The 11,485-nt window shown below is 40.2% G+C and overlaps 1 long non-coding RNA gene across 1 annotated transcript; it reads right to left on the bottom strand.

Moving 5' to 3' along the window:
- Window positions 1–240: 240 nt before the first annotated feature.
- LOC131918293 (uncharacterized) lies at window positions 241–10,291 on the bottom strand. The gene is made up of 3 exons (XR_009380935.1): window positions 10,128–10,291; window positions 5,178–5,329; window positions 241–445 (listed from the first exon to the last, which is right to left on the bottom strand). It is a non-coding gene; the product is annotated as an uncharacterized LOC131918293 (long non-coding RNA).
- Between the last annotated feature and the right edge of the window lie 1,194 nt (window positions 10,292–11,485).

Raw genomic sequence — 11,485 nt, 5'->3', positions numbered from 1 at the left:
TGAGAAAACTTTGAGCTGTGAGATTGGACCTTGTTTAACATTTCTTCACAGTTCCATGTTGAAAAAGATCAGAGATGTTCAAAATTTCCCTTCATTTTTTATAGATATCAAGTGCACATTCAATCAAACAAACAAACAACAAACTCACAAGCTGCCTGCCTTCAGAGTCATGTACATACTTCATTGGAGCTTTTGTATTCAAACACTATGCTTCCACATGGGAAGAAGATTGTGATCCATTTAGGGTCTCTAACCTGGACAGTGAAGATTCCTCCTTTTTCTGCCCATTGTCCTGATGGCTCCTGTCCTAATTCAGAAGGGTGAGTGCTCAGTGGCTTTGAGTAGGCAGGGAGAACATTCCTCCACAAAGCAAAAGTCATCGAAGAACCAGTCTGGCATTTTTCTTGACAAAGCTAGGCTCCAGAAGCAAGCATCCTTGTCAACCCTGCAGGAGAAGGTGGAGGGAACCAAACCAGGTACAGTGGCCCATGCCTGTAATCCAAGGCAGGAGGTGGCTATGAGTGTGTTTGAGGCTAGCCTTGGCTATAGCATGAATTTCACAGAGATTCCCCTGCCTCTGCCTCCCAAGTGTTAGGATTAAATGCATGTACCACCACACCCTGCAAGGGATTCTTTACCCAACAGTTTTGAAGTTAAATATCAGCTTCAGATACCAACAGAAGTAAAATTTAACAGATATGTATATAAACTTGAAATTTAAGATGTCTCAAGTACATATTCAGGGAAAGTTTATGTGAGTTTAGGTTTCTGGCAGTACCTCTGTCTACTTTACATGTCCAACCCTGAATAAAACCGGTATTTCTCTAAACAAGGTGGGAAGATTTTACAGGTCATGAGGACTTCAGAATTTCTCAGAATTTTATGAAGGTCAATTCTGTGGCTTAGGTGAGAAACATCCCATTGGCAGACCACACAGAGAGGTCTGTCTCTCTCACTTTTTTTTAAATGTATTGAGTCCTGAGCAACAGAGATTGAATCCTATGAAGTCAGATCTTAAATCTCTCTGATGCCCATCTTTTCTCTCTCTCCCAGAAACATGCTGAACCATCTCTAAGGGATTCAGAAAGCAGTTGGTGACTGTGAATTGCCCAGGTGGCCAGAGTACCAGTCAATGTTGACAAAGGAAACAGATAATGGAAGGAACACACCATCCAGATCCAATAGGTAACAAAAGACAATGTAAGATATGTGGGCGGGGAGTGAGAACCAAGTAAACTTTTATTTTTATTTTTTTTATAATAAATAAACCTTTTGAACCTGTAGAAAGCCAACATGGAACTTACTTTCTAGAATGAGTCACAAAGGAAAAGTAGGTTGAAAAGAGCTTGATGCGGCAGCTGGGTGGGAAAGCTAATTCTCAAAGGGAGGAAGGCCAGTGGGGAGAAAAGATGGATTGGGGTAGAGTGGAAGAGAAAAGTACTGTCCAAAATTCAGTTATCAGATTTCATCTCAGTTACTTTTCTCATTGCTGACAACATCCTGGACAAGAGGCAACTAAACAGAAGAAAGGTTAATTTAAGGAGGAACACAATCCGTCCTGGTGGGGAAGGCATGGTGGCAGGAGTTTGCAGCAGATGGTCACAGTGTCTCTTCTGTCAAGAAGCACAGAGAGATGAATACTGGTGTTGAACTTGCTTCCTCCCTTCTACTTAGTCTTTCAGGCCAGGACCCAAGTTGATGGACAGTGCCACCTCTTTGGGGAGCTCAGCTGATGAACCCCTCAATTCTGAGATGTTTTAGGTGGGTAAAACTCTGAAACGGAGGAGAGTCTTAAGTCATCAGTAGTGTTATAAACTTCTCTTCCTGTTTTAATTTTGTATGTATGTATTATAACAAGGGGTGTGTGTGTGTGTGTGTGTGTGTGTGTGTGTGTGTGTGTGTGTGTGTGTTCATGTGTGTGTTTTGAGATGGGGTAAGTAGAGAAGTTAATAAGAGAGATGGATCTTCCCAGTTCAATTAAACCTCACTGGGGAACTCTTTGTCAGATATGAGTAAGAGTATGTTTCTCTAGTGACTCTAAAGCATGTCAATTTGACAATCAATATAACCTATTACACACCCAAACTGGTCTTGTGGATCAAAGGATGAGAAGAGCAAGGGAGTACACAGTGACATGTGTATGATAAGACCTTAGTATGGGATTCCCTCTGCCTTAGTGTTGGCTGTGACCTCAGTGAAGGAGGGCAAAGCAGAAATGCTGATCCCTATTCTTAAAACTTTGAAATATGGTCCTCTTTACAGGGATTAAAAGAGAAATAATGAACAAAGAGAACAAACAAAACCTATAGATATTTAGGAGACTGAAAGAACTGTGCACCAGACTGGTTTGGAAGGTAATATTTAGAGAACCAAATGAGTGAGTGCTATGAAATTCTTTGCCACCATATCTGCACCTCAGGTAAACCAGAAAATGCATGTGTATAGTTCCCACATTAAGCAAAGACAGATAGGTATCAAGAAAGCCAAGGAGGAACTTTAAAAAACAGAGTTGATGGGGTCTAAAGGCAAAAGACTCTAAGTGGCCAGCCATCTGGGTTGTGTGTGAAGTTGGAGCTGGATATAGACAACGTAGGCCAGGAGTTGTTCTGATCCTGTTCAGGAGGATTGTCTGGGGAGGTCACAGAGCAGATGCCCAATACTTCTGGATAGTGCTTTTCTCCTCTACCCCACTTCATGCTCTCATTCTCTCCACTGAACTCCCTCCCTTTAAAAACAGCCCATTCCTCTCTCTGTCCACATCAACTGCTTGCCATAGCTCTTCTTAGCTTACTGTTTCTTCTGTCTCATTCTTGCCAATGAAGCCTTGACTCCTACCGAACTCATCAATAGAAGAAATAAGGAAGCCCGGAGAGGAAGATTTGTGAAGCATGAAGATTGCCACAACAACCTGTCAACCTTTCCCCTTTTCCCACTTTAGGGGTCTAAGACCAGGAGGAAAGAAATGTTTCAGTCACTCTTAGCAGGGATGGTTGTCTTGGAGGATCTGAAGAAACGGTTCTAGCATATGCTGAAAAACTGGACCACATAACTTTGAGATCTCTCTACCTTATCTCCTGCTAGGATCCCGTGAGGATAAGGCTTGGGGAATTATCTGTTCTTACCTTCAAGTGTTACACTTCACTTTATGGGATATGGGTAATCTCAAACAGCATGGTAAAACTTAAGTTTTCATTATATAATGTCATCATAACCCCTTAATGGTCCCCATGAATGCTTTTGAAAATAATTTGGCTTGCTCTTTGCTCTTAATTGTGAATCATGCTGTGAAATACAGCCATGTAGTTAAGTTTTTAACAAAGCTTTCTCCTTGACACCCAAGGTCTCACTCTAGACTAGAATTGCTCCATATTTAGCAGCAGCATTTTATTACAACCGATCCAGTGCAATAACCTTCAAACTGTGAGTTGTTTTCCCCCAATGGACTGCATTATGCTTATGCAATTCCTTCTTCATAGACATTATTGATCTCACCAACCTTAGTAAAATAGAAAATGGATAAGATATAAAGGGTAAATTATAAAGATATAAATATAGATATAGATTATAAATATAGATAAGATATAAACTCTGGTTACCCCTTAGCATATCTAAGTCACGATAGAATTCTTCTTGACATCCATGATGGAAGCAAATGGTAGAACATGAAGAAAAGACTCAAAACAAAACAAAAACATACAAGATAGTAGCCAGCTAGCTGAGATGTCTCCTCCTTATTCTGTTGCCTTGGCAACAGTTACAGATAAAACCTATCATTTCAGGCCTATTTTGAAAACACATTTCCTGAACCCTGTAAGTGTGACAAGCACAAGAGGCTGCTCATTTGTTTAGCATGACAGTTCTGACAGAAGTTATACATTTCCCCCTGACAATAGAAGCTGTGGAGTGGATGAGCAATGAGAGCCATGTGAATCTCAGGCAACATGGTGAACTCTCACCAAATATATTCTGAGTTCTGTTGATGTCCTGGGTGCAGTTCTAGGTTCCATGAGGAGGTCCAACAGATTTCAGATATGACTCTCATACTTTAGACTGTAACCTAATCCACAATCCAAACCACACTCAAGGTTGAAGGACAGTCCTAAACACATAGGGGGTCAGGAAGCAAGCAATTCCATGTTAATGTACAGACCCAGTTGACACACTCCATAGCCTTCCCTACTCTTTCTTCCCACATATGTGTATTTGCATTTCATTTGAGATCCTTCTATATGATATCCATAACATATTAGACCCATGTTTTCATGTACCCCAAATACTTGTTATAAATGTGTATTATGTGTGCCTGACATCCAATGATGTATTTTCATTGTTCATTATCTTTCTTTTTCTGTATAGAATCTAATTAATGTACATGCGCCAACATCTCTGAGGTGAGACTAAAATCTATTATATTAGATCAGGTATTTTTAAAGGTTGGAGTATCCTGAGCTTAGAAAGAGCCAACACACTGAAATGCACAGAGATAAACTTGAACACCAGCTTGCCGTTGGGTTGGTTTTTTACCCTCTTTGTGTTCTAGTATCCAGTGCTTGGCATACATGGGTCAATGATTTTTGTCACTGGCTGTAGTGCACTGGGCTTTGTTGTATGTTGTTTATGACTGAACTTTTTTTTTTGTAATGAAATGACTTTATAATGCCTAGGCAGTGCAGTATTATACTTTCTAGAACATTTTGAGCACCCTTTTATCCCATTGCTCTACATTTCCAGACTTCATTGGTTTCCTCTGATGGTCTCAATCACATTTACCACCTGCACTGATATTGTAAAACTGATCTTGTTTGTGCCTACGTGTGCATGTGAACTGTTCCAAGTAATTATGGCTCCGCTCTTTGTGTAATGAGATATTTAGCAAATATGTTTTGATGATGATTGTTTCCATCTTTAAATCAATCAAGTCATTATGCTGGGAGCAATACCATGGAAAGCTTGTGGGAGCTGTATTTTTTAAAAAAGAAACATATTGAGAAATATCTACTATCATCGTAAGAAGACCTGAAATTTTCTACATTCACAAGACAAGGTCACTAGCTGATAAAGAAAACACTGGCCAAGCAAGTAAAGAAAAACACTGGCCAAGTTTCAGCCACAATTTTTGTTTGGCCTTGGTGTCAAAAGTGATGATTACTGGAGTCATTTGAACAAGCTTCCCTTACCTCATATTTCTTGCTTTCCAGATTCTCATCTTAGCTGTTGATTGAGCTGAAATCACGGCATCGTTAGAGAGAAATAGTCAAGATCTCTATTGAAAGAATGTGAAATGTACTGCTTGAAAAATGAACTGCTTTCAATGTCTCAACATCTTTTTCTGAAATGAACAGTGTGACAAGAGAAACTGATAGGAATTAGTGCAATGAATAAAAACAGAGTTTCAACAAATCCCCTCTTTCCCACTTCCCCATTCTACTCACTTTCTCTACTCATAGCTTCTTGTCTTCCCTCTAGTTCTGATGGCAAAGACATATTAATAGTAGCTCACCTTTAGCCTGTAGTAGTCTCATTGTCTAGGTAACACAAGGTTTTTGGTGGCTCTGTTCAGGAACTGTCTACAACTAACATTTGCTTATTCTTCTTCTAAAACATCTTACATACCCATAATTTCTTCACTACCATTTACAACTACTGCCAGGTCTCAAACTTAAGTAGCTGTAGTGACTTTTTAACCATCCTAACAGAATGACTCCTTAACCACATCTGTTTTACAGTAGGCATTTCATCAAATTAGCCAATGTGCTTTGCTGCTGACTCATAGGAGATTTCAACTCCCAGTTTGGCCTCTGTTTAACCTCAAACCTGCTACTGCAATGTTTAGAGATGCTATCCACCTTCCTGAGAGGTTCTGTGTCTATCCAGACCACTTCCAAAATCTGACTCATAGAAATTCAAATATATAATAAATAGTAGTTACTATTTTAAGCCATAAACTTTGAGAGTGTAGTTATTTTTTAAATAATAAATGAAAAATGATAGTATACAATTTGTCTCCCCAACTATATTGCAAGGTCTATAGGCATGAAATATTGATAGAAATTTTAGAATCCAGGCGACATTGTAGCTGTTCTTCTACATTACAGCATACTTGGATTGTGCCTTTGAAATTCAGAAAAGAGATAATTATTTCCTGAATTCCTACTAAGGTGTTTTACACTTGCATTAGCTTGATATGCAGTTACACACAGAGATACTTATCTAGATAGTTTTGAAGACAAAACATTGTACTCAAGCTTCAAAGTGAAAAGTCAATATTTTTTTTTCTTTTTCATTATTTTCAACACTTGGGTTTTAAGTGAGTCAATGGCTCTGAGGGGATTTAACAAGCTGTAAAATGCTCTGTGGACACAGGGCGTGATGGCTTGTACCAGTTTATTCTCTATTGAATGTCCTAAAAGAGAATTAACACCTCTACTGTAGTGCTTCCCTTGATTAGCTGGAGTGAGAAGTGAAACAGACATGGCATTGTGATATAAACATCATCCGACACTCAAGAAACGGGCAAATGAATGAAATGTGTGGCATCGAGCCTTGCTGTGGTCTGAATGCCCTGTCCTTTAGTACATTCAACTGTTGAGTTCTCACCCCAAGGCAGTGGTATTAAGAAGTGTGGCCTTTGGTGTGACTATGTCATGTGGGCTCTCCCCTCACCAAAGGAGTTAGTGCTCCCTGCCATGATGATAATGGACTGAACCTCTGAAACTGTAAGTGAGCACCTTCAATTAAATGTTTTCCTTATAAGAGTTGTCTTGATCATGGTGCCCCTTCACGGCAATAAAAACCCTGGCTAAGACAGTGCCCTTAAGTTCCTAATTGTGTTTGTGAGGTCCTTTTTGCCCACCTACCACAGGCAGACAGAGGGCTTGGCTAGAGGAATCCTCTGTGAAGCAGACCTTGGGACTGCTGGCATCTTAACCTTTGATTCTTGAGACTCCAAGATTATGAGAAATAACTTTCTATCTTTATAAATTTCCCTGTTGCCATTATGTGTCCTGCACATGCCCCTTTAAAGTTGTATTAAACAAGGTCTCTAAATCGAAAAGATGGCCCACTCAAGTATGTAATTCAGAAGAATTTAGAAAGCTAAAGGAAACAAAAGAAGAGAAAACAGGCAATGAGACCCAGTGGAAGTAAATAACTGGACGGGACCCAATAGCAAATGTTGTCTTTGGTAGAGAATTCATCTAAGTGGTTTTAGCCTACTTGGGAAAAACAGCAAAAATCAATTCGTGTGTGTGTGTGTGTGTGTGTGTGTGTGTGTGTGTGTGTGTGTACACCAGGAGTCAATCTCAAGTGTCTTCTTCTATCACTCTCTACCTTACTTTTTGAGAGTTTCTTTCACTGAACATGGGGCTCCCTGACTCCCTGATTGGCTAGTGTGAGATCAAAATTGGAACAATATACTTTGCAAGTAAATGGGAGACAAAACAGGAAAAATATACCTGGCAGGTTAAGGGATCAGTTCGCAATTAAGACAGTTAAGAAGTTCCTCTTTGTCTTGTACTAAGTCCTTTCAAGTTAAAGTTTCTGTAATTGTAATTGAGAATAAGTTCTTGTTTCCTAGGTCTGATGTAAACTGCTCTCACCCCCTTTTACATGATGTACACCCTTACCCTTGTTCCCTCCCTTTCCTTGAATCTTTCTAATGATGTATAACAGCCAACTCTTTCACCTCTGTGAATGCCTTATCACTCCTATATAAAAGGGACTTCAAGAGGCCAGCAGAGGCTGCTCTCTCAAATCCTGACTTAGAGTGAGACAGCCAGCAGCCAGCGGGCCAGTCCTGAGTGCATCCCCAAATACAGCTCACTTTAATTGGACAATTGTGGATTTGGTCTTTTCCCTTGTGATTCTCAGATTTAACACTAGCCTGATCAGCCAAGGATAATCCCACCTCCAACATAGTCCCCAGCACTAAGACTGAAGGAGTACTATGGCTTTTTTCAGCTGTATGTAATAACCCTGTGTCCCTGTTCAGCTGTATGTAATAACCCTGCCTCCCTGTTCAGCTGTATGTAATAATCCTGCCTCCATGTTCAGCTGTATGTAATAACCCTGCCTCCCTGTTCAGCTGTATGTAGTAACCCTGCATCCTTCTTCAGCTGTGTGTAGTAACCCTGCCTCCCTATTCAGCTGTATGTAGTAATCCTGCCTCCTTCCTTCTTCAGCTGTGTGTAGTAACCCTGCCTCCCTGTTCAGCTATATGTAGTAATCCTGCCTCCCTTTTCAGCTGTATGTAATAACCCCGATTCCCTGTTCAGCTGTATGGAATAAACCCACTGAGTATCTGAGATTCTGTGGCTTCTGCATGAGAGGGCCCAGGTCACTGGACCCCAGCTTTTTGGTGTGTCCTTGTGTTAGTCTTTTCTTTTCCTTTTTTTTTTTTTTTTAAAGATTTATTTATTTATTATGTATACACAAGAGGGTGCCAGATCTCATTACAGATGGTTGTGAGCCACCATGTGGGTGCTGGGAATTGAACTCAGGACTTCTGGAAGAGCAGTCAGTGCTCTTAACCGCTGAACCATCTCTTCAGCCCCGTGTTAGTCTTTTCTTCAATGCCTACTGTACCCCACTCCAGTCAGACCAATCCCTGGAGCTCTGTAAGATGTAGAAGCTAGCTTATGCCATTGTCATGTAAACTGTCAAATGAAAACTTCCCAGCCAGCCAAGCTGACAGCACTCTTTCTGGATCCCCTTACAACTTTTTGACAAGGGAACAGTATTTTTTAGAATAGTTTTACTAGCCTTAGTCCATGGTATGAATAAAGGTTCATATTTTAATAGCTAGCATAACTCTTAAGCATCTTTCCTATTTGAGCCATACAATTTATTCAAGGTTATAAAAGGAAGTAATTTTTAGACTCATAACCTGAACAGAAAGCTGCCAAATGGCATTTTAGTTTAGTTTCTGCCGTACTTCTACAGTTTTAAATAGTGATTAGCAGCTCCCCATTACAGGAAAGCCTTACTTTTCTCATGCTTTGCAGAACTTGCAGTAAATATGCATTTATGATGTGGCCTTAAATCGCCTTCATTATGTCAATGTGGCAAGATAATCCCATAAAAAATTCCAAAATTGCATGAATTTAGAGATGTTCCAGGATTATGTAAGTCCCGACAGAAGTTTCGTAGTTGGGTGCCCAAAGATCATTGTTTTCCATAGACTGGTTCTTTGCCTAATTTAGTGTAAATGCCTTAGATTGTTCAAATTAAAGCAAACCTTTTAAACCATTGCAGTGCATGCCAGTGGTCTCCATGCACTGTGACCGGAATTTACGAGTGTGGTTTCATCAGAAAAAAAATTCTGTAACAAGTCCCCAGCATCCGATTTGGAAGTCTCTGCTACCAAAGATGGCGGCTAGTGAAGCCGACCAGGTTCCACCCTGTCAGTGTCTGCCTCGCCCACTCCTCTCCTTGGCGCTCGTCTCCTCTGCTCACTGAGTCAAATCTCAGGGCTCTTATTTCACAAGTAACTGCTTCCTCTAATCCAGCGGTCCTTAAACTTGAGCATCCAGAAGGTCTCCTTAAAGTGCATCTACTCCTGAGGATCCTAATTCTGACATCTGGAATGGGACCCAAGGACTTGCATTCTAGTTACTTCCCCAGGGATGCTAAAGCTGTTGTTGGTCCAGGGTAGATCTACACTCTGAGCGCCATTATTTCCACCACCCTCAGGAAGTTTGTAAGCTTTAAGCCACTGCCAGACTGAGATAATTGCCAAGTTCATCGTCCTGTGACATTCCATTTCGTTCAAAAGTCTACTGTTGCGAGTCATACTGCAACATGCCTGGATGTGGTATGTGACTTTGAGTCCTATGAGGGTAGGTAGAGACCATCATGTAAAGCAAAATTAGCCAGACTCAGGAACACAAATATTGTATAGTTTTCTCATTTGTGGATCATAGATTGTATATAGACACATAAAATCACACGCACACACACACACCACAGATGAGGGGTTGATGAAGGAGATTAACAATTGAAGGAAGGAAGGAGGAGAGGAAGGAGAAGGTATGGTGGCTGAAAATGGTCAGAATACATGATATACTTGAAATTATCTTATGAAACTTTGTAAAATATATGCCAATATTAAAAAAAATCCAGTGTCTTACCAAGTGTCCTTATTTCTGCTCCACATATTCATATTACCTGCCTGCCTATTCCATCTTTAGTATTTTCTGATTTGTTATCACAGGAAGAAAGTGCAGTCAGATACAAAGCAACACTGTGTGCTTTTTTTCTGGAGTATTTTGTTAAATATTAGTCTTACTGCCATCTTCACGCATGATTTCTGGCTCCTCCAGAGTCATAACGAAGTCATAATGGACAATATGATTTCAGTCATAGAACCCTCTATCTGGATCACTGCCATCAAAACTACAGGCTTGGCGTTGTACTAATTTATGCATATGAATAAAGAGGACTTAAAGCTTTGGATATGTGTTCTAGATGATGCGGAATGTGTAAGTTTATTTTGCCCCGGCTACTTTTCCCATGAGGAAGAAGCCAATAACCTTAGCTCATTTAAAGACTGCTTAAGTTGAAAAACAAACAAACAAGCAAACAAACATGCTTTGGTTGTTCAGTAGGTAGCTGCATTTGATGATGGCAACAGCTTTCAGTTACTGGTTTCGAAGTCATTTCAGGATAAACAAGTTCTACTTTAAAAATCTGGAAAAAAGGAAATTATTTGTATATCTGCCTCATATTATAAGGATATACACAGAGTGTAGTGGGTAGCCATTCCAGCTTTGATCTGGAAGTTCCAACCCCCATTGAGACTTTGGCAACTGTCACGCCTACAAGGCGTGGCCAAGGGAGGCGCCTGGAGACTCGAGATCTGGATGGGCATGGGCGAGCGCTCTCTCCGGTCCGGGAACCTGGATGGTGGAGGTGGGCCAAGCAGAGCTCCAGAGAACACCGCTGGACTGCGATACACCTTCCCCAGACCCCACGACCTACCTATCCCTTAATTTGTAAGTTACGCCATTAAATAAATCTCCTTTTAACTACGTGGAGTGGCCTTAATAATTTCACCAATAACAGAGAAACAGACCTTCATACACACGGTTGTATATGTGTATGTGTGTATATGTGTGTGTATGTGTATATATGGTAGTGGTGGGGAGTGTTTCAGTCATTAAGTACTCTTCCCTAAGGGTTTGTGTAAGCAGTTATTGCTTATAAATGGTCAATTCCAGTTGATAGTGAAGAAATAATTAGATTGAAGGAAAGTCATACAGGAATAATTATACAACTTAAAATAAAATAAAATATTTATTAAAAAATAATGATTTTCTGGTGGGGGGATCTTTTTAACAGTTTGCATGATGACTGTTTCTGACCCAGAAACTCCAATCTAGTGATTTTCTCATGTGATGACACCCTCAGGTTTATCTAACATTTAAACTCAACAAATTCTTTAGGGGACAGTTTAAAAATTCATCCTGATTCTTGATCTTTGGAATTA

The sequence above is a fragment of the Peromyscus eremicus genome, chromosome 8b (assembly GCF_949786415.1).
Source record: "Peromyscus eremicus chromosome 8b, PerEre_H2_v1, whole genome shotgun sequence".
Taxonomy (NCBI): Eukaryota; Metazoa; Chordata; class Mammalia; order Rodentia; family Cricetidae; genus Peromyscus; species Peromyscus eremicus.
Note: the sequence above shows the minus strand (reverse complement) of the source record. Positions and strands in the feature narration are given on the sequence as shown.